The sequence below is a fragment of the Pogoniulus pusillus genome, chromosome 11 (assembly GCF_015220805.1).
Source record: "Pogoniulus pusillus isolate bPogPus1 chromosome 11, bPogPus1.pri, whole genome shotgun sequence".
NCBI lineage: Eukaryota > Metazoa > Chordata > Aves > Piciformes > Lybiidae > Pogoniulus > Pogoniulus pusillus.
The window spans coordinates 24683470-24710242 of NC_087274.1; the positions used below are offsets into that span (position 1 = coordinate 24683470).

Genomic DNA, 26773 nt, shown 5'->3' on the forward strand with positions numbered 1-26773 from the left:
TACCAGAAAGTCTAAGTGAAGCTGGCAAGCAAAGCTAAGAAACCTGGAGATGAGCATGAACCTCAAAGTGTTCACACAGCAGCTACTCTTCTCTCTCTGCTACCTATGGACTGAAGCATGGGGGATGTTCAGATAATACAGGCCTGTTGAGGTCAGCTGAGTGGCTGGTGTGGCCGTGCAAGAATTTCCCCTCCAGCTCATCTGATTCTGGGCTGTCAGTTCATGTTTGGTTTGGAAGTTCAGGTAGCCTTTAAGATACTGCAGCAATGCACTCCTCTTGAAATTTTGCAAAATGCAAAAACATCTCGAAAGCTAATGTGGTCCAGACACAATATTCACACTGAAATGAGAATCATATTGCAGAGGTGGAGGGATGAGTTACCCCACAAAGGGCCTGATGGTGACTTTGCAGATCCCTCTTTCTCAAAGCTGGACATGGCATAGCTGAGTTTCCCAAAACTGCTACTCACTTCAGAAACGTTTGGCTCTGGGATCTGTCCTGAAGTCTTTTCTTGACATGTCCAAAGATAATATCAAGTCTGCCAGGAAGACCTTGGATCCAAAATATTAACCTTTAATTTTTCACTTCTATCTCCTCTGGGTTTAGCCATGCTTTTAGTTAAGAAGCAACTTGCTTCTGCTGGAAGCTGCTTTGCACATGCCCCACTGTTTTTGCAAGAAGAGAAAAACCATCTCCCCACAAGACTGGCTGCTTAAGGAAAGCAGGAAGGGGGATGGCAGCTAAGAAGCTTTTTAACACTCCAAGAGTTTTGTCTGTTCTTTTTCCTCACTGATTGGCATCCAAGGAACATTCAATCATGCTCTGCAAGGAAAGATGTTTTAACAACTAAATGGCTTCTTCGCTGAAAAAAAAAAATAATCACATTTTCCAAGAAAATATGCCAAGCTGGGTTTGAAAATCCACATGCAAAGGGATCACAGGACAAGTGTGACAATTTCATTACTTTCTATTACACTTGTTGTGAGGCTAGCAGCACGTGTTTGTGCATTGATCCATTTTCCAGAAATCCTTACCTTGCAGCAGATAAGACAAGTACAGTTGTAAAATACAAGGTTTACTTTATCCACATACTAGTCCAACTGTTTCCAGATGGAAAGCTGCCATCAGTTCACAGCTCATAACAGCAGTGTGTAAAATTTTAGACTTGGAATTGTATTTCTCCCACATACTCACTGCTGTGGGTGTTGTCACAAGCTGCATCAGGCTTACAGCTGTGTGACAAGGTGAGGCAAAGGGATGCTGACTTCTGTTGGTAGAAGATGACCAGGCAAATACTGCCTATATAGCAATCTTACATCAGTAGCTTAACTCATAGAATCACAGAGTCATCTTAACTTTTCCAGCTCTTCTCAGACAAGATGATCTCTAACAGCAAAGCTCCAAACAGGATGGATTTTCCTTAAATGTGTTAAGGAGAAAAGCATTTAACAAAGTTGCTCAGAAAAGCAGAGAAAGACTTCATCAAACTGGCTGGGCAAGTGTAGTGATTGAACTGAAAAAAAATGGGCACATAACAAACCAGTAAAAAATAATAACACAAAAAACTGAGCACCAATACTGGTGCAGGCATGAAAAAACAAACAAACATGGAGTGTGGGCAACAGGTGAGAAGAAAGCAACACTTAATCAGAGCTCCATAAATAAGTGAACTAGACAGAAGGATATTGACCAATGGAAAATTAACAAGACAATAACTGCAAATACTGGGATTAAGGAGGTCTGAGCATGGAGGTGGGAGCAAAAAAGGAGTAAAGTTATGAAAAATAGGAGCAGAGCTAGAGAAAAGGAAATTAAAAAACTGAGAGTGTAACAAGATAAATAATGAGATCTGGGGCAGAAACCCAACCTGCAGGGAAGTTACACCCCACTATATGGCACAAAGAAGGGGTGGTTTTTGCAAATAATACATTGCAAGAGACATAAAATAGCAACAGTTTAGGATGGCAGTGGGCCACATGGGCCATGTACCCACTGTATCTGTTCAGCATGGGATGTGTTTCCCCTTCAAAAGCCAGACTGACTCATGCTTTAATGTGCTTGCAGTTGCACAACTGCTTTTGGACTTCTGTGAAGCATGCAGACATTTCTTTTAACCTCTAGCCCTAGCTGCTCTTTATGAGCTTTTTGATGGTGTTGTTTCGTGTGTTTGAGTAAGTGAGAGTCAGACCCCATGACCCTGTGGGCTGGAGGGGACCCTTCTCCTGGTTCACCCAGGGACTATTAGCTCCATTTGACAACATCAATGTCCAAGGGCCAAATTAAGTGCCACTAGAGGCAGTGGGAAGGTTGCCACCACTTCAAAAGGACATAGGGCTCAGAGCCAAAAGCTTCTTCGAACCAAGATAGGGAGACACTTGCGGTCTGTCCAGCTCACAGAGGCTTGTGCTTCATGATTCATTTCCCTTTTTCAGCTCATCATGGAAGAAGGATGGCTTCTCAATATGAACATCTACAAGATGTGTATATTTAGCATGAGATGTGCTTCTCACAAATTACATGCACTTAAGAACTCAAGTAATTTAAAGCCAGACAAGTCCCTCTCAAAATGACAGCTCCCAAGCAAAGGGCCGAAAGTTCAGGACTGAACTTGCTCTTTCTTGAAGAGAAGAAGCCAGAGGCAGAAGTCAGTAGGATCCAGAAAAGCTTTTCCACTTCCAAGAAAAAAGAATGACTGAAAATTGCATGGTATTCCTACACAGTGAAGAGGGGGCAGATCAGAAGTCTTCTGACTCTCACCTCTGCAGAGACTGTGCCTGCTCAGCCTGCATCCTGGTTGGCCCAGGTGAGTCTTCACTGGATAGCCTGGGATGTGCAGCAGTGGGCTGTAGATGGGGAGCTGCCCAGGCTGGTTTGTGTAACGTAGGAAATACGCAGCTGTTTGGGACCGCATAGGAAGATCAGATAATCTGGGAAGTCTGTGGCTGCAGCAGGTTTACCTCCTTGGAAACCATAAAGAATAATTCAATCAAAGCGAATGAAAGCAAAGCAAAACAAAGCAAAGCAAAGCAAAGCAAAGCAAAGCAAAACAAAACAAAACAAAACACAGAAACAACTCGAAAAGAAAAAAAGAAGAAACATCCAGAGGCAAAATGATAAAACAAGCCAGAAGGTCATTTGCAAGAAGCAGTGTTATTTGATTGCCAGTTGTAATACTTGTTTGTTGTTGTTTTTTGCATTGGCTACTCCTTTCTTTCAGCACCCTGATAGGACCATTTATTTCACTGGCTTGTGCATCAGGCTGATTATGTCCTGTGCACAGCACATGGACTTGACAACCCAGCAAGGACAGCTAGAACTGGGTTCATTACAAATAGCTTTTCATTTTATACCATTATCAAAAATAATTATGGTTCAGTCCCAAAGTCACACTAACTCAATTTGTATAGCACAAATTTTCTTTATTTCAGATTTGGACTCTCTAATTTTTTTCTATCCCATATTTTCTCTGACTCTCCACCAGGCTGGGAAGGACATCAGGTCACTGCCTGATCTAAAGTTGTCTGGAATGAATTGCCCAGTAAAATAAAATTATTGGTTTTTCTATCAACAGCAATGCCTGGGGTTGCCCAAAACTTGCAGGGACACATTAATTTTAAAAATAACATCTAATTCTGATACGATATGGCTCTGAGGCCCCTTTCAGTGAGATGCTTTGAAAACACAAATGTAGGCAGGGGTGGCCTCAAAAGAATTTGTGTGGTGGAGGCTCTGATCCTGCTGATATAAATCTGTGCCTAGATGGAGGGCTCTATCTTGCAGAAAGTTCAGTACTGCTAATGATTATTGAGCCAGAAATGACCCCATTTAAATCTCAGTTCCCTGGCTGAGTTTTTGAGGCTGACAACTCCTCCGATTTGTAAACAGAGCGCAGAGAGCCGCTCATGAACTAGATATCCATGATGGCACTTTTACAACCATCTCTTCTGATTGCAGCTGTGCCATAAATTAGCCAAGATATCCCTCTTCAAGGATTGTTTAGGGACTGGAAGCGTAACTAATGATTTCCAAGTAACAAGGCTTCAACTTCTAACAGGATGGAAGAATATAAGAATTTGGGGTGTGACTGAGAAATGTCATCCCACAACTGTGTGCTCTGGCAGTTGGCCAGATGTGCCCTTCACTGGCCTAGTGTTGCTCCATTTACGTACCACTCAGAGATCTCCATGGAGATTTTGCCTAATATAAGGCTGTTTCATAAATCCTGGCCCTAAATGTAGTTTGAATATGTTTTGAACAAATTACACCATGAGCAGCAGTCGCTACCCCAGATTGCCCCTCAAAGCAAGCTGCCCTGAAGTCACCAGACCCTTGGCATACGAAAGGCATGACCCATAAAACCCCAGACCTCTCTACATTTACCTCTAACTACACTTGAACCCTCATGGCAAGAACAGTGGCCCATGAGCCCACAACCATGCAACCACCAAATGGCCAGACAATAATATAAGTTCCCTGGAGGAATGGAGATGGACAAAGGTGTCTGATGGACACAAAGTTGAACCTTAGAAGGACATCAGAAAGACCAACGAGAAGTCTGCTGAAAATAAAAAGGTTTTGTTAACTTGTTACATGGCTGGATTTAAGGACAAAATTCACTAATGGAGGTAGGAAGCAGATTTAGCATTGCACCAAGAGGTCTCATTTTAAATTGCAGACATTGGAATTTAAGCCCAAAAGTATCCATGGCACCTCCGCTTTTTTCTTTCCATCAGTTCTTTGACAGCCTTTCTCATCCTGGGAGAGACTAGCAACACAATTCCTTTCTGTCTCAAATATTTGTTTGAATGGTTTGCTATTTCAGAAACCAAAGTGGGGAAAAAAAATCATTAATGATTAATGTTACCTTTGATGCTGGCCTCCCCTCTGAGAAGCATCCTTTCTCATGATGGCCGAGCTTGCTTAGCCTGTGATAAGAAAACAAGTTATTTAATCAATATATTTTCCAGCCTACGTGTTCTTTGGCAGAGGCTTTCAGCTGTCTCTTCTGTGTCTCTCAGAGATCTCTGCCTGTTTCAGAAAGCAGAGCTGTTGGACATGGATAGGAATGTGTCTGGCGTCTTTAGAAGAAAGACTGAAAGGGAAATCAGTCTCTGAGTGTGTTTTGCAAGATCTCCAGCTCTGACTGGTTTGTGGCTAGCTCTCCATTCCAGAATTGCTCATGGTGAGCTGTCCAGACCGTGGCTCTTACCAAAGAATCTTGGAATCGTGAGAAAACAATGAGTTAGCCATGAGGAAAGATTAACCTCCCAATCCTAATCCTTCCAACTATCGCTTTACATAAAAAGGGCATTCATCTCTAAATCACTGCTAAAGACTCGTGGATAAATTTCTCTCTAGCCTAATTCCACTGAAATTGTCACTGCTGCATCAAGTGCGTGGTGACTGAATGCGGGCTGGACACAGTTAATATTGCAGTGTTAGCATTCCCAGATAGTGCTGGAGCCCTGCTCCTGCTGCCACGCAGCACAGAGAAAATGTACAGGCTGAACAGGCAAGAGAATCAAAGGCTGGAGAAAGAAAATAATTTTAGACTTTAAGTGGCCCTGCTTGAGCCAATGAGTTGGACAAGATAACCTAATGAGGTTCTTTCTAACCTCAGCCAGTTTGTAGTTCTGTTATTGGCCAGCCAGAAGAATCTCGTGCAGTTTTACAGCTGCCAAACATGCTGCATTGGTGCCCTGGTACTGGTGGAAGTGTCTAGGTTCTCTTTATCCTCGAGGGTGTTTTGGGAAATGTAAAGCAGGGCTTGCTCCTTTTTCTGTCCGCATCTTCTGTCTAACTCTGATGAGGGATATTTCAGCAATGCACTTCCTGGGTGCAGTGATTGTTTTTGTGCTAGGAAGGGTGCTGTCAGCAAGCTCCTGCCTTCCCAGGAGGAAACAGCAACCTTTCTAAAAAGGCTGTGCTATGTGTTTAAGCTCCCTCTTGCTGTAGGTGCACCTGTTTTGGGCTGCTCTGCTCACTGTGGAGTGTCTCCAGCTGCAGAAATATCTGTTGTGACAGCAGGATGAAGGACATATCAGGAAGCACAGCAGATAAATGGCACAGCAGCCATGCTAATGCTCTCATTCATAATGGAGCTGGAGATCTGAGCTCCACTTACCTTATTGGTGGGTGAAACAAATCAAAGAAGGCAGCTTGTCCAGGTGATGTACACTACTGTGTCAACAAAAATTATCTAGATGGGAGTTTATTCTGCCACAGCACTCGATCTTTTTAAAAGAAATTGGAAAAATTGGTTAACATCTTGACTGCTTTGATGGATTTCTTATTGTATTAGGGTGCAGTGAGCAGCATTGCCTGGCCAAATGGTTTTGCAAGATGGTTATTGTCTGTGGAAAAAAAGGAAGAATAAAAAAGAAAGGTTGTTTAATTTTCTGTTAACACCATCTGTGCTCCAATTATGCTTGCAAGTCCTTTTCAGTACAATGGTTAGCATCCTGGGGACCATCCTCACCCCTAAAATGGCAGAGGGGCATTGCACTGCTCCAGGAGAATGTGACTCTGTCAAAACCAGGCATCATGCCTTGTTACAAACCCCAAAAGCTTGAAATACAAATGACCTACATTTAAGATCTGGAATGGCCACCATATCACCTACTGGCAGTGCTGGGTTGTACTTGTGGGAGGTACTATCAACCACTGCAAGACAGACAACCTCACCTCCTCAAGGCCTGCAGGACCTGTTTCTTCCAAGCCCCGGTGCTAGCCAGGCTAAGGCTCACACCTAACACAAGGTTTTCCTGAAGGCATTTAGGCTTCTCATCTGCCCAAAGGCAGCTCCAAAAGCCCAGAGCATTTGCTAACAAAGATAACTGAGTGTATAAAATTTCCTTATATAGGCCAGTAGCTGATTTATTTTTATTGTTGTGGATGACCTGCATGGCCAGAGGAGATTAATCAGTTGTCTAGTCAGTCCTCTGGGCATAGCCTGGGCAACCCATTCCCTCCAGCAGCTCCCAGATCACTCTCAGCAACAATAGACAAGGAAGTGTCAGTTATCAGCTGGGCTGAAAGCACTTTCCATTGTTAAGTAAAGGATTTCCTTATGATTTCCCATGCCAAATAATAAATTGTAAGTCATACAGTGTGTGCCATAACAGCCCAGAACTACTGTGGGGAAGATTAATATTAGAACCGAATGACATCTTTACCATCTCTTGTCATAGTTGGCTCAAGACTGTTCTCTGTCAGCTGAGTTTAACTCTTCTCCTTCCTCCCCTTCCTCTTCCATTCTCAACTGGAAGAAATGGAAGGGGAATGCAGCACTTTGTATCTGGACCTGGCAGCTGCCTTGAGGGACAGCTTTGCTCTCCCCTATGAAGAAGGTTTGTTCTCCAGATGGTAGAGTTGTGGCACAGCCTGGTGGGATCAGGACGTGACCTTTTCCATTTCCCTGGAAGCAAAGAATAGAAACTTGTTCACTGCTTCATAAATACAGTAAGTGTTACTGTGGGGGGAGGGCTTATGGGATTTCCCTCCGTCTCCAGGAAAAGGAGGAGAATTACAGGGGAACCCTTCCCTTGGGCAAGCTGTCATACACATGTACAGGAAATTGAATGCAAAAATTCTTGCAGGCCAGGCTGTTAAAGAAGTGACGGGGTTATAAAACAGATCTTTCAACTGCCACCCGTTATGGGCATTCCAGTTGTAAAGGGTCACATTTTAATACAAATCTGTTGCCCCAAATTACATTTGTCTCTTCCCATAAAATAGAAGTCAGCAAAGATTTACAGGAAGGTAATTTTCTGCCTTCTTGTTTTAACTCTTTTATCTCCTCTGAATTTTGCAAGAAGAGGATGATCTGTGAGGTCTCTTCCAACCTTGGTGATACTGTGATACTGTGTGATACTGTGAAATCTCCACTACATTGGTAGAATGTATTAGGTTGCAATGCTATAACAGTTTCTGTTCTTGGTCTTTCTGAAGTGTCCCTGAAAAGTCTGAGAGTCCTTTAAATGTATTCTAGCCTTCATGAAAGGGATCACAAAATCTTATTATGCTTGATGTGACTAATTTATTACATAAATTCTGTGCTCCTGATCTGATATTCCACCATTTGCCATGTGAGATCAGAGGGCAGGCTGGAAGTGACATGGCTTGTTCTTAAATAATTGTGACAACAAAACAGTTTGATATTCAGATCTTCGCCTGCTACCAGGAATTTTGATTATGCTTCCCTTCCTCTGCCTCTGTTTTTCTTCCTGTTTTCCAAGGCAACAGACAAAAGATGTCTAAAGGGCATTTGCAGAATTAGATTGGAGATTACAGTGTAAATAGGTAGATGCAGTACCAGTTAATTTAATTAGTTTTGAAATAGGTAACAAGAAGAGGAAAAAAAAAAGCTCACAGCCCCATCAATGAAATCCTATTCCAGAGGCGTGCTACTTTCTGTTATCGTTCTTCCCCAAATCCATCTCAGCTTTGCCGCCGGCAAATCAAAGGCTGATCTTCCAACATTAACACCAATTCTGATCTAAATCCTTTTTTCACTTGAAGCCAAACACAAAATAAATTTTCAAATACTGCTGCTCAGCTTCTACCCTGGCAATTAATGTTTCAACTGCCTGTTTCAGTTCTGTTCATTATTCCTTCAGACTCCTTAAAAACACAGAACAAATCCCTCGAGTTGTGCTTTTAAGTCAGCAAATTCAGTGTTGGCGAATCTGTGCAAACTCTGAAGCTCCCTCGGAGCCAGCCTCTAGGAACTGCAACTCGTGCTCTGTAGAGGCTTAGCCTGCTTTTTGCAAAGTGCTTTTGTGTAATCACTCACTTTGAGCTGTGACTGCTGATCCGGAGCAGCAAGGGGTAGCCAAGTGCAGGACTGGTACGTGAGGAATCCAGGTCTAAGTCTTTCTGCTTAGGTAGGAATTCTCAAACAGCACCAGGCCAAAGATGTTTGGTGGATTTCTTCAATTTCTTGGCCACAAACACCTGCACTCTGCTCTTTACCAATGACAGGGATTCAGCATAGTGTTCGTTTAGATCTTTCCACTGACACTTGCACTTATCAGGAAACCCTTTCCTGATGGTTTTCTGTAACATCATCTGCAAGTGGAAATAAATGCACTGATACAATTACAGTCAGCCAACAACAGCCAAATCTTCCTGCTACAGCTCACAGTCTATTTGTTTAATCCCTGGTATAGTGTAGCTAGATGGCTTTATCTCTTGATACAAGCAGAACTTTGAAAAGAATACTAAGTCATAGTAAATTCTGTGCTAGTGGGGGACTTATTTAAAAGCATCTTTTACTTTTTTATTTAACAAGACACTTTAAGAGCTGCCATTCTGTAAGAAAGAATAATGGAGAAAACCTTCAGATGTCATCATTGTTTTATAATTTCCTTTTAACAACCTCCTTGGATCATTTTTGCTGAGATCTATGCTGATATAAAATACTCACATGATTACTGACAATAGCTGCTGAATGCAAACACACTCTCCAGTGCTTACAGTGCCATTAAGAGCTTTATTTGCTGTTGAGTTTAATGGCTGCCACTGCCTTTAAATACTCATGTGCTGAAAGTCAGTTGAAGTAAATTTGGATTAAATATTTCTAATTAATCTCTGAGTGTCATTTTGAGTACTCATGAGTTGAATAATAGAGGTACTATCACAGCCTGAGTGGTTGTGACCATGCCATGGAGAGCCATGCACAGGGCTGAAGTGGCTTCCACCTTGATGGATTCCCTTAGGGTAAGCTCAGGGCAAAGAGCAGTGTGGGTACAAATATGCTGGCACTGTTTGGACTGAGACTCAGGGGCTGCTCCATAAAATGTCCATGTTTAGCTACATGTGCCCATAGACATCAGGTCTCAGGCACAGGGATGCTCATGAGGACACGCCATAGCTCGGGTTCTGCACCTGCTGACCAGGCAAGTGCTCCCCTTGGATAAGGAGGGTCACATCAGCCTGGGGCATTTTGGATGCTTTGAGAAAGAAAGGGCAAAAGGGTTTAAGTACCTGAACATGAAAAGAATCTGGGTTCAGCAGCCAGGCTGATTCCATGAGGAGAACAGCATTCAGTCAGACACAAGCCACAGTCTTGGTATGTATCTGATCCTTTCTCCACACCACAGGAGGCAGGTAGCTTGAGGAGTCAAATGGGATGAGGTTCACCTGTGTTTCCTTAAAAAAGAGGAAAGAGAGAGACTCAATTTTTAAAAAGCATGCCTGCAGAAGAGAAGGGAGATGGATTTCCATTGCCATCTCTTCCAAAACTGTGACAGAAACCACCCTGGCAGGGAGGATCAGAAGTCCGCTCCAGAAGAAGTGTTTGTACTCACAGGACCTTTTTGATGTTGGTGGCTTGCCTGTCTGTGAGGACATAGCATGACTTTTGTGGGAAGAATGTGGGCTTGTGAAGACACCTTTCTTGGGCTCATATCCATCACCCCCTGCTCTCCTGGAGCATGATGGATGTCAAGAGGGATTTGAACCCCGTGACTCAGTTCTGAGCAAGGGACCTGACCAATGAGGGCTTAAACAGAAAAATGGCACCCTCCTGTGGTAATGATTTTCTAAAAAGCAAGCAGCTGTGGCTGTGTTAAGTGTGGAGTCTAATCCTGTCAGCATGTGTTACCCACGTGTGCACCCACCAAAGCAGGTTTCGCAAAGCATGAAAGTGCCCCTCTGCCCAGGCAAAAAAATTGCCACTCGACTACTGGGGAGATGCAGGCAGCTCACCAAAGCAGAGCCATGGGCAAAGACCCTCCAAGGTCAGCCAGGGAGGCCTGCAGGGAGATTGGAGACAACTGGTCAGCTGCACGGAGCCACTCAGGAGCCCAAAGTCCACATCCGGGCAGCCTTGAGAGCCTACATCCTTTTTTTGGACTTGGCTCTTTGTCAAAACCATAGGGTACAGTGCCTGCGTGGACTTCAAAGGGAGGACACCAAATGTGATTTGGCCTAGGCAGTTATGACCATTTATTGCTAGCATCTTTCTCAGATACTGCTGCCAAGGGTTAAAATGTTTACATGCCCCCTGATTTTAAATGGAGCGGGTTGCATGTCAAATGCCAATGAGAGAGACAGCTGGAGTATCTAAACCAAGAGCTTTGATCTTGGTATCTGTAAAAAAGAGGTCATTTGGTCTCCCCAGGAAGCACAGACCTTTAGAAGTTCCCCGTACAACTCCTGCAAGTATTTTATTAACAATAATTTTTGCACAAATTTAGGTAGGTTGTGTTAGTGCTTGCTAAATGCATCCTCTATTGACATGTATGTGAATGTATGTGTATGAATATCTGTGTGCTGGGGTGTATGTGTATATACATAATTATGCATGCAAAGCTGTATCCTTACCCATGTGCTTTCTAATGCCTGCTGTTTGCATACAGGCATACTGACCTGTTCGACTTGGGTGCAAGCAAATGGCAGTGATGTAAGCATTTGGGTTGATCTTGAAGTCAGGGTTTGCAGCCATAGCCTGAATAACTGGTCTGCGTGCAGATCGCCGAGCAGCACTGCAGTTGTAGTATCTGCAGCACTGGGGATGATGCAGGCACGAAAACACAGACTTCATTGTGCTGCAACCACGTCTGACATTGATAGAGAAGGGAGGAATTCTAAAATACAGCACTGCACAGGGGAAATGCCTCTATTCTCTTAGCAGAGGATTTTGTGGTTGGTTCACAGTGCAATTAAAATAGCCACCAGATGTTTATGACTTCAGGCAGCAGTTAACTCCAGTGTCCCCCATCGCTGTCCCTTGCTTCTTTGTCAGAACAAATAAGTATTTTTTTTCGGTGCTGGAGGAAAAGATATTTAATTTTTAAACATACTGAGAGGGGTGGTGTGTATTTCCATTTGGCAGTGCTCATGTCCTTCTGTGGCAGGCTTATTAAAAATCATTGTAGTATTGAAGTTAAAATCTCTCTCCAGGATGAAATAAACATATTTACTTAAATGTGAGATGAAGTGTACAGTATCTCAGCACTAAACTGATTTGTGAGAAGTGGTATAATTTAAAAAAAGGCATTTCCAGGCTAATGAACATAGAAAGAAGCTCTTTTCTATTGAATAATAGGACTATTAGTATGCAATTTATTTTTAAAGACACATTTAAAGAGAGCCTGCTGTGCTCCTATTCTGGTAATTTGCCTTAAAGTCTATTGCTTTTATTTGTTTCAGGACTATTAATTTTGAGGCCACATTATATTCAAATTATTTTTGATTACCAGGCTCAATAAACAGTAATAGTTTGTGTTTCAGCACCCAAAATGAAGCTAATTAATTTACTCACACTTTAAAAATTGGACAAATAAATTATTTGAGCTCTGCAAGAGATATATGTAAAAAAAACAGGCTGCAAAAACTTGCAGTGAGGTGCCCAGAACCTTCCACAAAGCTGTAGGAGAACTCAAGATGAGGCAAATCCCAACTCGGGTGTCCTAACTTTGAAACGCTGTATTTCATCTACTCAGCCATGTCTGCTGTTGGCAAAGTAATTGATAATTTAAGTGTAAGATGATGAAGTATCCCAGACAACGTGGAAATAGATGAAAGAAATGCATATCCCTGGATAGGGAGCAGCATGATCCTCAGAAGCAAAATCTTGGCGCTTAGAAAGCAGAGAGCGGGTAGAAGAGGCAGGAAGAGAGGCTGTCGATATGCGGGTGTGTTGGTAGAGTCACTGAAGTCTGTTAACAGGCAGCTCCCCTCTCAGCCCTGGCAGTGCCCTGCCTCCGCGCTGCCGGAGACTCCTTCCAGGCATTTCAGAGACAAGAAAGAGTTTGGATTTGCTTGGGGGGATTCGATGCGCTGCCCCTCGGGACACCCCGAGGTGATTCCCGGAGCGCGGAGCCACCCAGGTGGCTGCTCCCCTTGGGAAAGTCCTTGTCAGGCTGCGGAGGGGTTTTTCTGGCCGCTTGGACACAGGAGAGGGGCGAATCGCTCGAGTCCCCTCCGGGTCCCCCTCCCAGCTCTTTCCCGGGTGCTCGTCATCAGGCTCCGTAAGCTGCTGCGAAACCTTCAGGCGGCGCAAAGGGGCATTTCCCCCACCGAAAACTGCTGCTTTCTGCACCCCACCTGTGCTTTGGCTGCTCATCAGTGCCAGGAGCTGCGAGCTGGGGGGGGAGGAAGGGGGCTCCGTTTGGGGGGGCTCTGCCAGTTGAGACTCAAACTCAGCTCTTGTCATTAACTCCTCAGTGGCTCTGTTACAACAGTCATGGGGACTGATGCAGGGGAGAAGGAGAGTTTTTTCCCAATTTAAATTCAGCACACTGCAGCTTATGATGTGTAGCAAGTGGGGGAACGGGGACACAAGGGACACGACGAAGGACGGACACCACGACGAGGACTTTGTGCTGTGCTTGCTGATTGTGGTGTTTCGGCAAATTTACCTTTTATCCCCAATGCTGCACTCCGAAAAGATGGGAGTGGAAAGGATTGCAACAGAAGAAATGGTGAATGACCTAATAACCAGGAAACTGTAATTCTGTATAGTATCAGTGAGGCACATTTACTCAAACCAGGGCATGATGCCAAAACTGAGACCAGCAGGTCAAGAGCAAGTCACTTTTACATGTCATAGCAGGCTGTCCGAGGTCATGGAAGAGCCTCTTTTACTGTGTCTCTAATCCTGGTAACTCGGGTTAAACCCTGAAAGAGCACTGGGACTCCCCAGCACACAGGTCTTCAAAAGTATTATTTACCAGAAAATGTAATTTTTTTTTAAACTGGCTTTTTCTGGCTTAATAATACTTCTTGGTAATAGGATGCAGAAGTGGCATAGAAATATATCACGTCGCAAATCCATGCCTCAAACTACATTGCAGCCTAATGCATACAAATTTCTTTCTCTCAGCTGCCACTGTTCTCCCTATTCCCTACCAGATTCGTGATGTTTCATTTTTAATCTGTGTTGTGTGGTAGCCAGCACCTAAATTCATTGTCAATCTATTTAGTAACACCTTCCAGGCTGTTTAGGGCAACTGTCCCATCACTGCTGTGTATCTTTTCCCTTGCATACTAACCCCACACATGGTTCACTCTTCCATAGCTGGGAACAAGTACTTGTTCTCTAGTTGCATTTCTGATTAATTACCAGAATGAATTACTTTTTGTGATCAAGAGGGGATTATATGACTTGATTAAAAGCTAGTGTTGCTTTCTTTCATTTCTCAGTCTGTTACCTTACCTCTGCTACCAGCAGTTCCTTATCATTTTATTATGAGAAGTTAAATAGTAACACCTTGCTTTACAGGTGCCTCTTGTTGCACTTCTGATTACCTGAAGTAGACTTGATGTGGTTTTATCAGGGCCTTCCATCTCTGTGACCTCTTTTCACTGGCGCTTTTCAGCCTCACTTCAGATCTAGGGTCTGGATCTTTCAGACACCCATTCAGATACTCCTTCTAGGTCAAGGGGACTGCCCGTATGTGTAAAGTAACTCAAGGAGGACTAGGACACGAAGCAGCAGTGATCTGGTGTATGCTGACCAAGCAGGCTCCAGAAAAGCTTTTCTGAGACACAACGATTTCAATGTGCTAAAATTCATAAAATGCAAGGCAGATGTGTGCTGATCAGGAAATCACCTTGGCTACAAGATAAGAAAGCTCCGATAACTCCCTAGCCTTGCTTTGATGTTCTGCACACAAAGCTGCACTGATAGCGGGGTCACCTCATGCAAAACAATAAATAATCAGGGAGGCAGAATACAATTAAGCACCATTCAGAAACGGTTTGAAAAAGCTTGCTTTCAGCCCACTGGAGCTGTAGCAAGGCTATTTGTGTAACCAACTCCCTGTTGCCCAGAAACAGCTCATGAGACTACTGAGTGTCTGCAAAAACTCATATCTGGTTTGTTTGACTTGGACATCCAGTAAAACTGACTTTTAAACGTTACTTCAGCTTTGAGTCAGTGATTACCCTTGTACTTTTACAAGCCATGCCTGGAAATGAGATGTTAATTATTGTTAATGAGCCTGTCCACCTGAGTCAGCGCTGCAGGGCAGAACTGCAAAATATAATTGCTCCAGTTTGCCTCCAGAGTCCCCCCTGCCGACCCTGATGTCTCTTGTTTGTAAAAGCAACTGCACCAGATTTGCTCCTTTAGCCCTCAGAGCTTTCTTCTCAATCCAGGACAGTAGCCAATTTCTGTTCCTCTCTCAGTCCCAGTCCCATGCGAATTCTGGAGGGGGAGTGCTGCCAAGGTTCAGCTCTTGCTGACATGTCTGGCACAGAGGGAGGACACTGGTGCATACGGGCCTATGGGATGCTGAGCTGGTGTTCTGTGTACCTGTGTAGTTTAATCCCTGATCTAGATGTGAGTGAAGATGTACCAAGCTGCTTCATCTGGATGGCATTTTTATGTTTCTGTTCCATGTGTTCTTGTTACATTTTCATTAACTTTCCCTCTGCCATGATAGCTTAGGACCAGTTATTGCATTTCTTTGCAATCCATGCACCATGATTATCTGTGGGGGAGGCTTCAGAATAGGTCCCTATGGGACCGCAAGTCAATGCTTAAAAAGTACAATTTTCCTGTCTGAGCTGGAGAAAAGACAAAGCTTTAGCAGATAAGGAAGCTCTGTATTTTGCTTTTGTGGGTGCCACCTGCCTAAACATTTACTCTGGTGTTATTCATGGAAAAACAATGTTGGGAGCTGAGATTTTCATTCGATATCATAGTTACCTACTTAACTTTTGTGTAAAGTACAAAGTAATAATTAGTACCTAAGGCATTGTTCCCCAAGTTACTTCATCTGGTTACCCAAAGGCAACACACAGCTGTATTATGCCATGAGTTCCTTATACTCATTCTTCACTAGCAGGGCCCCAGTAAATGTCACTGGTGCTTAGCTGCTTTGGACCAAGAGAGGTTAATACGCTCAGAAGATCTAACAAGTACAGAGACAAGAGTCCTCTTGGAAAATTCCTTGGGAGCAGCTGCTCTGCCATGAGGACTGTCAACTCTGGAGATCAAAGCTGGCAGGGCACCATACAAGAAGATGGACAGTGATTAAACTAACCAGCTTTATGGCCACCAGCCTCTACAGAGGACCTCTGACCATACTGCTTGTGTCCTAGGGAAAAATTCAACTGAGCAATGTCACACTCTCTACCCAGAGATGTTATTTTAGTGTTATTCTAGGTCAATGCTTTTAGCCTGGACATTGTGTCCATGTGCCTGTGTGCTTCCAAACTCATTTCTGCAAGAAAAAAAAATTGTCTGATCGATTTACCCAAGTAAGGGTAAATGAGGCTCACAGAGCCTCATGTTCTCAGGTCCAACATCTTTATCTCACTGGTAGAATAGTGGCTTCAGCTCAGTCATCCTCCAGAGCTGGAGACTGAAGTGTCTGCACACTGACCCTCTATGCCAGTTTCAATACACTGCTCTTACCTTTTGTGGTGGGATTCATCTCCTTTATGTGTAGTCTTTTCCACCAAGGCTGAGCTAGTCCTCACTCCTCTTTCTAGAGTAAGGGATGTTCACAGCTGGTCATGGCACCTCGGCTGGAGTAGGGACGTGCCACTCCTTTTGGCCACATTCATGTAGTTCTGAAATTTAAGAAAATAATGCAGAGGTGGAGGTGAGAGAATGCAAATTCTCATGTTTTATAGTGAAGGAAGATCATACTGCATGTTATTAATGCTTTAGTTAAAATCACCTCTGTTTTACTGCTCTTTACACAGCGAACTGTGCTGCTCAGGATTTGTTACCTCATTGCCCAGAAATAATGACCTCAGACACACACAGAGCCTCACTGTCAATTGGCCCCTTTTCAGTTCATTTGACATGATCTTGGCAAAAAGAAGAAGAAAAAAAAAGGCAGTTGAAAGGCATCTCTATCTCCTGTCACTGTTGCTGCTAAAGGGCTCAGTCTGTACAGTGCCCAGCTCCTGTCTTAAAGCTTTTAAAATGTTCTTTCTCATTATGGTGCTACTGTTGTGTTCAAAGCAAATTGAGCTGAAGTAGGGCTGAAGTTCCTGACAGAGTCCCATTTTGTAAAGAAAGGCAGGTAAAGTTAAAAAAATTAATGCCCCTTTTGAAATAAAAGGACATTATTAATAGAGAAAGCATGTGTCAGCTGCTGTAGTGGTTGCTCATGTTATTAGTTACACTGAAATTAATATTTGCCCCCTAAATCATTCCAGTTTGAAGTTGTAAATTAAATAGATGAACCTGCCTTTTTTTTTTTTTTTTTCCTTTTTAATTCTGATCAAGTTGATTTTTGTTATTAACTTCAAAAGAATCTCATCTGGCAAAAACCAGCAGGAAAAAAAACCCAAAACCCCTACAAGAATTATTCTGGTGCCTGTTTGTGGAGGGATTTTATCCCAACAGCCCTGATGAGTCCATTTCTTTGGTCTTCACCAGGAACAAAATCTAGAAAGAACTCTAAAAGCTACAATTTCTGTGCCTGTGAACGGAAATCTTTTCTCTATAGAAGTTCTGTAGATCAGACTGAAATTCTTTTCAACTTAACATTTATTTCATTATCTTGCAATTAAAGAACAGTTTCTCAAACACACTTAAAAATTATTATTATTAATCACACACTGATGTTTCAGTTGCATGTTTTATGTTTTGTATTTATTTAGGTACGTGAGCAATGAAGGTAATATTTAGAAGGAGCAATGTAAAGCACAATCACAGAAAGGCTCAGCACAATCACAGAAAGGCTCACAGCCTGAACTGCTGAATGCAGGAATTGATTTGTGCCTTACAGTACTTTTTTTTTCCTTTAGAAGATAAAAATGTTTCAAGATTCATATAAAATATGAGCTGGGTCTAAGCTGATAAATATTAGATGAAAATGACCAAATTGCTGATAGAATCAATTTTATATTAGAAAGTCTTATGTTTGCATGACTTAATAAGCCTGAAAAAAAATCAAAATACACCAGAATTTTATAAAGCCTTACATTAATTCCCAGAAAAATAGCACTGCAAACTGTAAACAGTTGGCTTCTACATTTAGTATATAGAAGAAGGTTATATGGAATGTATGCAGTTACAGAATTGTACATATGATTGTATGTAAAATAATATAATTAGCAATCAGTAATATAGAATTATAGAAATCAAAATAAATTGATATCTGTATTTATAGCAATCTTTATTTTCAACAATATGCTATTAAATACTATTGTTACAGTAATATAATACATCAATTATTTTTCCTGTGTATTTGAATATTTATTATCGATGTATATTTAATATTTAATACTTAATATTAGTATGATATATGTAAATATATTTTACATAATTTACATTATATTATATTATCTAGATTAGTGTATATATCATAATATATATTATATTATTATATATCTAATATATTATATAATGTATATTATGTATATTTGTATATAATTTATTACTACACATAGAATATTTTATGTTTGAACTATTGTTCAAAATGCTTTTTAACATATATTGTTCATGTTATTAATAGCTTTAATACTGGGGAGCAGGTTAATTTTTTTAATGGTCTCTTCTTACTGTATGCTTTCCTGTCTCAGTCAAGTGGACTTTAATTTTCTATTTTTTTTTTCCCTACAAATTTCTATAATTCCAGGAAGGAACTTTTCTTTATTTTGTGACACTGTTTTACCTTTACAATGGTCTGCATGGGCTGGCATGGGCTGATTTTACATCATGTAGACATTTCCTGGCATTTATATATAAGAAAAATACATCCTGCACAGTTCTAGCTTTTTTTCAGATTCAAAAATAAATTAAACCCAAAATTATTTCAAATTATTTCCATATTATGAAAATATACACACACCCTCCTCTGTTCTTCCACAGTGACACAAAAAAAGACTTTAGTAGAAAACAAACTAAAGCAGGAAAATTTAATTTAGAAATTAATAGGATCAAGCTTTGTATGTTTTCTTTTACACCTTCTATATAACTTACGAAAGATAAATTGTGCTACCAACCTCTCAGCAAATGCAAACAGTTATGCACTGAGCTTTTACTTTCCTTTTCTTTCTTTTTTTTTTTTTCAATCTGTTATTTTATTTTTTAACTTTTGGTGCAGAACTTTAAATTTGGTAGCATCACAAATTTTCCCTTTCATAAAGGAAACCCCATCCTTCATACTTAATTTGTTGTTTAACATCCACTGCCTTCTGTCCCCCTTTTCTGAGGGGATTCATAAACTCTCTGTGCCAAGCTATTAACAAGAATTACGACATTCTTTGTCTCTTCTTTCATGAGCCCAAAGGCCAATGCTCATCTTAAAAAAAAACCCAAACAAATGAAAAAAAACCCAAGAAGCCTACTGAAAAAAAAGAAACTTTGAGTAGAAAGAAGCATCAAATCTTTTGATTAAATAACGGCTTTGGGTCTACTGAGGAACTGAAACGCTGGCTTTGCCCTTTCTCTTTGGAGTCAGTCACAACCATGGCAGTGCTCACACTTCTGTGTTATTCCCTATGCTATGGACCACTCTGCCTGCATTTTGTCCCGTGGCATTTTTAAGCTTGACCAGCATAAGGTGAAGATCAATGTAAGTAAACTCAAGGGCAAAAGTGTGGGGCAGTGACATGGCCGCAAAACAAAAAATAAGGCTCTACAACAGCTGTGTGGTATCAGTTTTGCTCGATGCTGCGAAGACCTGGGGCATTACGCAAGCTGACAAGAAAAGATTTGATGCATTTGATAGCAGGTGTTTAAGAGGGATCAGCAATGTCAAATGGCATCACTATGTTGGCAACATCGAGTTTCAGGAGAGAACAAGAAAGGAGAAGACTATGGACTTCCTAACAAGGAAGTGACTTTGATGATCTGACCACCTTGTGAGCAAGGCTAGATGGCAGGAGGCTTTGTGAGCTGGACTTGCCTCTCCTGGTTTTGCAGCCCATCCTGAGACTCAGCAAAAGGTTGAGGAAGTCAGTAGGAATCTCCCGTAGGTTTTGACCTTTTAACTTGTCTACTAAAGGTAGAGAAGTCTTGGGGCAAGGGCTGTAGCTTTAGTTCTCCTGCATGGAGCATGTGATCAGTACTCACTGACCCAGTGGGGAGACACAAGGTGGGAAAGAGATGAATGGGAAAATGAAAGACATCCCTACAGCAAGAATATCCTTATGAACCAAGGATTTCAAATCCAGGCCTCTAGGATTTCTCAGTGTAAACCTAGGCCATGCAGACAAAACGGGGTTTAACAGAGTCTGCAGAGCCAAAATCTACAGGGGGAGACTTCACTGAACATTGCATAGATGCGAGAGAGCTAAAGTCCCTTGTTCACATATTCTCCCAGAAACAGCCCTTGTGCATGTAGCTGAAGAACTTCTTTTGGCAACGTGTAGCCCAAAGAAGATAACTTAAAACAGATGTGAGCACAAAATAATAAAGCCAGGCCATATGGGTAGAGTGGACCTATTGGAAGGAAGTGCAGCCAAGTGCATTATGATGCAGTAATGTGTGAAAGAGGCTGCGCTAATGTATGGACTATCTGTAAGTGGAATTTGTTCATGATTGAATCAAGAAAGGGAAATGTACTCTGTCCAAAGGGTAATAAGAACCACATTTCAGAAAGATCCATGTTGAGTTCTTATATCAAATAACATTAAAAAAAAATCTCAGCATTCAAACCAGGACTTTACCTATTTATTACTTGTACAACTCTTATTTAGGTTTTAAAACATTCTCCTTAAGTCTCCGGTTGATAGAATCTTTCGGGGGTTTGGTTTTGTGGAGTTTTTTTGGCTGTTTGTTTTGTTTCTTTTTTTTCCCTTAAAATCTCTCCAGGCTGCAGAAAAGTAGCCAGCAAATGCAATCAGCCATTTCAGTCAAGCAATCAAATCTCCTGTCTAGTGATGGACGTGTCACTTTTGGGTTTTTTTCTTTTTCCAGCTAGAATGTTTTGCTTTACTTCTCCATGAACTGTTTAGGATAGCCTTCCAAAAATAGAGATTAATAAAACATAATACTTCTAGTGGCAAAAATGTGATTTCTCTGCCATACTGCACACAGCACAGCAACACTAATCATTGATTCCATGCACAGAGTGTATTATAGAATTAATTTTAAGGCAACAATACTTACCTCAAGCTATTTTCAGTTGAATTTTTGGCTCTAGCTTTGACTAAATGAAAGTGAAAATATTTGTTCAGGCAGCTAACTGGCCTATCAAACATCCAGCATTCAGAAGATCTCATGACAGAGCAAACACTCGCATGAGTGTGGGGGAAAGGACAGGCTGCATTTCAGCAGGACCGCAGCACGCCAGGGCTCTGCCTTACCCAGAGACCTGGGTAACAGCAATGACATTTAATGAACTACTGTAGCAAACTGATAAGGGCATGATCCTTTCTGATGCTGAAGATCATGCATAATGCCTGCTGTGCCTCAGTACCTTTTCATAAATATAGAATGAAAGCTCATGGCAAGATGTTGACAGATGCCACAGAGCAAGCACTAATTCCCTCTGCCCCAGGCAACCCAGTTGGTACTTTTCAGCCTCCTGTTACAAGGCTGTGGCTGATGGTCCCTCTTGCAGAGCTCAGAAGGTGATGTAGCATTTGTGTAGGACAGAAAGTTGGATGAAGACCTCGTTTTTGAATGTTGAGATTAACTCTTACTGTATTACAGTTGGGCTCTGACAAAAGCAAAATACAATCTTGTTTGGGCTGCGTGTGACCTTGTGCTGCATATAACTGTGTATAATCACAAACCCACTTATCTAGAGAGAGGGACTGCTAAGCAGATAGTGTGCTTTGGTTGAAAAGGTGGGTTAGAGATGTTTAGAAGGCAGCCTTTGGCATCTAGACAGAACTACTTTCCATGTGTGTCTAGTGAGGGACTGGTCCTGAAACGGGAACTGAGAGATGCTCTTTGCTTACACAGATTGGATCCTGACCCATTATGGTCAGTTGGGGCCCTTTCTGCGAGAGTCCCTTACAGCAGCATTTCGACATCTGAAGGGAACCTACAAGAAGGCTGAGGAGAGACGGTTTGGAAGGGCTTGGGTGATGGAACAAGGGGCAAAAGTTTGAAACTAGAACAGGGTTAGACATCAGCAGGAGGTTCTTCAGAATGAGAGTGGCGAAGTACTGGATCAGGTTGCTCAGAGTAATGGTGGAGGCACGTCCCTTGGGATCCCCAAGGTGGAACTTGATGTGGCCCTGAGCAATCTGGTCCCTGCTGACTGCAGGAAGGTTGGGCAAGATGATCTTTGAGGGTGCCTTTCAACTCAATACATCCTGTGATTCTGATTGCTCAGAGGCCCATTGAGAGTCTCTACTGCAACACTACTTTCATAAAGCATCTGTGGGTGAAAAGCCCACAGGATTTATGGGCAAGGAAAGTGATCACATTATCAACCCCTCATGCCCACAATGTGCTCAGGTAAAGAGCGAGCTGATCCATTGTATCTGGTGGCATTTCAGTGGTGAAGAAACAGAATTGGGTGTATAAGTCATCCAAACAATACTTGGCTTACCATCAAAGGCAGGTGAGGAGGGGACAGGAAGGGTGAGGCTGGCAACATTAGACATCAATTTATCTTTTGAAGGTCTGAATGGGGGAGTTCCCATTGTTCCAAAGAAAATTCTGGCTGATCATCACAGCTTCTATGAATTTCAGTAGGTTGAAGTTCACAGCTCCCTTGTACCAATATGAGTTTTGTTTAAAACATGGCTATTCCTGCACACTTTTTATTTCCAGTCCCATGGTGGTGTGGCAATGGACAGCAGGTTGGTTTGTTAGTTGGGCCAACATGCTGCTTCTGGCTAGCAAAGAAAACAACGTGGATGGACACCCTTCACAACCAAGCTCATAAGATCATAGAATTGTCAGGGCTGGAAGGGACCTCAGGGATCATCCACTTCCACCCCACCTTGCATGGGCAGGGACACCTCACACTAGATCAAGTTGTTCAGAGCCCCATCCAGCCTGCCTATAAAGACCTCCAGGGATGGGGTTTCCACCACCTCCCTGGGCAACCTGTTCCAGTGTCTCACCAATCTCAGACTGGTTTGGGTTGAAAGAGACTCTAGAGATCATCTAATTCTGAACCTCCTGCCCTGGCTAGGAGTACATTGCGCTAGATTGGGTTGCTCAGTACCACATCCAACCTGGCTTTGAACACTTCCAGGAAGAGCAGGAGCTATATACTGATTTCTCATTTGTCCTAGCCATTAGTGGCTGCCCTGCACGAATTTGGAGCTTAGCTGTTCTCATTGCTGTAGCCTCCAAGTGCCCAACAAATGATACAGAATGTCTCTGTTGCAGACAGCAAATGGGTGCTGTCGTCAGCTGGGTCTGTGTTGCATTTTAAGCACAGAAACTGAAACTTGTGTTCAAATCTGTAGTGCAGCAATGCAGCATGCACCTCAGGAGGTGCTTTGGTATGAGAAGGGTCCTGAGCCTGCAGGACTTGTCAAGTACAAGGTTCAGAATAAAAGTTTCCTCTCCTGAGGCTTCACAGCCTAAATAATTCAGTGGTGATAAGGAGGGGGTGTTTTCTTTAGTGAAACGCAGCTCTTGTTCGTACAACGGAGCTTTCACACCAACATCTGAGCAGCTCAGCTACTCTTCAGCTTTTAAGACCTCGACCTACTTTGCGGTGATTTAAAGGGCATCAGTGCTTTTACCCATTGTTTTCTGCTGCCTGAAGCAGATGCTGCTTGCAGTGTACAAGTGCCTGTGTGTGATATGCAGAGGACACGACAAGGAACAGAGGACTCTACACCAGCCTTTGTCTGGGCACGTAACAAGCACCATGGATTCTGCAAGCAGCTAAAGGAGAGTCATGAAAATTTCACTGCCCTGTCACACTCTCTGCTTCTGCCCTTTCTCTTACAGAAAAAAAAATATTTTAGGAAAGTTTAGGAGACCTTTAACATGTTTAATTAGGACTATATTTTACTGTCCTGTTAATAAAGGGCCTTAATATTTTCAGACCATCCTGGGCCTCCATTCTGATTAAAAATAACTTCTTCCTTTGTAAGAGATCACAATCATAAATTCTGATAACTTGAGATCTAGGACTAAGCATCTAAAAATGTCCCTTTTCTGCAGCATGAAGCAATGAGGGCTAAATCTGGATATGAAGCTATGACATTTTTTACTATAAACAAGTGCTGTCCATGACTGAGCTGTTTGATCTTCTGGACCATGACCCAGAGCAGATATGTAGGGAAATATTCCATCACCAAAGCACTGGGGAATAGGGAAGAGATAAGGCTTAACAAGGATCTTGTAGATTGCCAAATCAAGAAATTAGTGGATGGATTGCAGATGAAGCTGGGAAAGAATATATGTTGAAGTCCCAGCCCACCTGGGAGGTCTGGGGGGTTTTGCCTTATGCACCTCCCAGTAATATATATATTTCTTTCTAAATATATATACATGAAGATGTGTGATGCCCTCCTTCCTGCATTTGTATAAACAATTCCTCAAAGATGTGTAAATGTATCTTACTGTGTTTTGTCACCTAGAACTTGCAACTCACAAGGGAAAGCCACCCCTAAGGACACTGGCAGGATTAGCGCCATGGCACGATGGCACCCTCTGTTGCCCTGTGTCCCTTCTTTGATGGCTGTGCCTGTGTGGATATGTTAACACCCTAAAGCAACTGTGCAACATCTTCTCCAAACCTGACCTTTTCGTTCCTTACTTCCTTGCTTGTTTGGAGTTGTCCTCTGTTATTTCCCTTGGTAATAAAATCCAGTCTGTCTTTGGATCCTGTACTGGATGGAGGTGGTTTTAATGACCAAGAGGAAGCTTTGGGAGCCTGGACTGCCACGGTTGTTTCAGGAATAGCAACCTGCTCTCCCTCTTCTGTCCTCCCTACCACAGATAATCACAGCTACTTGTAACAGTTGTATTAAACTGAGATCAGTCATGCAAAATAGTGATAATTTCTGGGAGATGCTGTGTGAGACAGTGCTCAGCATTCCTGGGAAAGTGATTAGTCCTCATGAGAATGAGTTGTTTGACCCTCATGTCACTAATTAAATCACAATTTTTCTTTCTTGCAGTTAAACAAATGCTTGAATCTGATTTTGACTCTGATCCTCTGTGTGTTCATAATTAAACAACCAGCTCCCTTTACAAATTGAAACAGAACTCCTTCTGGGGAACAGTGAGTTTTCACTCTTAATCATGTTCACTTACATCCACGTGACTACACTTTAATAGCTCATTAAAACAGACAGCCTTAATGGGAGGATACAATGATGCATAATTACCTTATTCTTGTTGGATTTCCTTAATGATGATTTCTATTTTTATTAACTGTCAATATACCAGACATTTCTCAGACTCTGTAAATATTTGTCTGTCCTTTACTCTCCCATGTTGTTAAGAATAATAAAGGTGTGCATTTTGCTATAATTAATAAGGACTGTTTTTACTGTGATGGCAAAAGCAGCATAAGATACATACCTCCTCTTGTTGCTGTTGGGACTGTGTCTACTTTCCCCATGCGCAGTCTGAAAAAAAATAAATCAGATGCTTTAGTTAGACCTGCTCACTTAGTAGTCATCACTCAGAAGTCATCAAATATCAACATCAACTGATTTTCATGTAAATGAAGTCTTCCACAGTAGATGTTACAGGACGCATATGGACGTGCTGGAAGGTGCCCAGAGAAGAGCACGAGGATGATCAGAGGGCTGGAGCACCTCTCCTGTGGAGACAGACTGAGGGAGTTGGGGCTGTTCAGTCTGGAGAAGAGAAGGCTCCAAAGTGACCTTATTGTGGCCTTCCAGTATCTAAAGGAAGCTACAAGAAAGCTGCGGAGAGAATTTTTAGAATGTCAGGTAGTCATAGGACTGGGGGGAATGGAGCAAAACTAGAAGTGGGTAGATTCAAATTGGATGTTAGGAAGAAGTTCTTCACCATGAGGGTGGTGAGATGCTGAAACAGGTTGTTCAGGGAGGTGGTGGAAGCTCCAACCCTGGAAGTTTTGAAGGCCAGGTTGGATGCTCTGGCAGGGGGGTTGGACTCGATGATCTCCTTGGGTCCCTTCCAACCCCTAATATCCTGTGATCCTGTGTGATCCTGTGATGTGGCTTTGAGCAACCTGATCTAGTGTGAGATATCTCTGCCCATGGCTGGAGGATTTGAGCTAGATGATCCTTGAGGTGCCTTCCAGCCTTTACAATTCTGTGATTCTATGTTTTTAGCTAAAAACACTTAAACTGAAGAATATATAATACATATAAAAGGAAAAAATTAAGAGAAATTCAGGGAGAATGCAAAAATTTAACACAAACTCAGTTTGCATTTTGCATATACATGTTAGTTTTTAAGACTCTGTGCCACATTCACTTACTTTGACACCAAAAAGATGTTATCAGGAAGCTGAAGCGAATTTTATCCCAGGCCTCATAAAAACAAGCATCTTTGACAGCTGTGGGAAAAAAAGAGGTTTCAAGCTGTATCTATTGTTCATGCAGAAATATCTCATTTCAAAAGTTAAATTACTCATAATGATTGTGTGTTAATTTGTCATTTGAATCCCCTGCATTCCCACTTTCCCCAGACAGAGCTGGATGGTGGGAGATGGTAGGGATATTGCCTCAGCTTTTTGACTTATTGTATATCTCTGCTGAAATGAGTTCTGGCTGCTGCTCATCAGATATGTAATTTTATTCCTTTTAAAGTGAAGCCTACAATTATTATAAACAATTAAACCACTTCAGAATTCAACACAGAAGACCAATTCTTTTCTGCTTTTTTACTTTAATTTTGTTAGGGGGAAAAAAACCCAACCCAACACCACAATGTTAAAACACCAAAGAAAACTTTCTCTGAAATGAAAACAAAACTAAAACATC

The 26773-nt window shown here is 42.1% G+C and overlaps 1 long non-coding RNA gene across 2 annotated transcripts; it reads right to left on the minus strand.

Moving 5' to 3' along the window:
• Positions 1-597: 597 nt before the first annotated feature.
• Positions 598-25423, minus strand: LOC135179770 (uncharacterized). 2 transcript variants are annotated; one of them, XR_010304120.1, is made up of 9 exons: positions 25377-25423; positions 16374-16531; positions 9989-10153; positions 8796-9070; positions 7177-7418; positions 6126-6354; positions 4866-4926; positions 2759-2961; positions 598-1420 (listed from the first exon to the last, which is right to left on the minus strand). It is a non-coding gene; the product is annotated as an uncharacterized LOC135179770 (long non-coding RNA). The 2 variants fall into 2 exon arrangements; XR_010304119.1 differs by lacking the exon at positions 25377-25423 and adding an exon at positions 20602-20730.
• Between the last annotated feature and the right edge of the window lie 1350 nt (positions 25424-26773).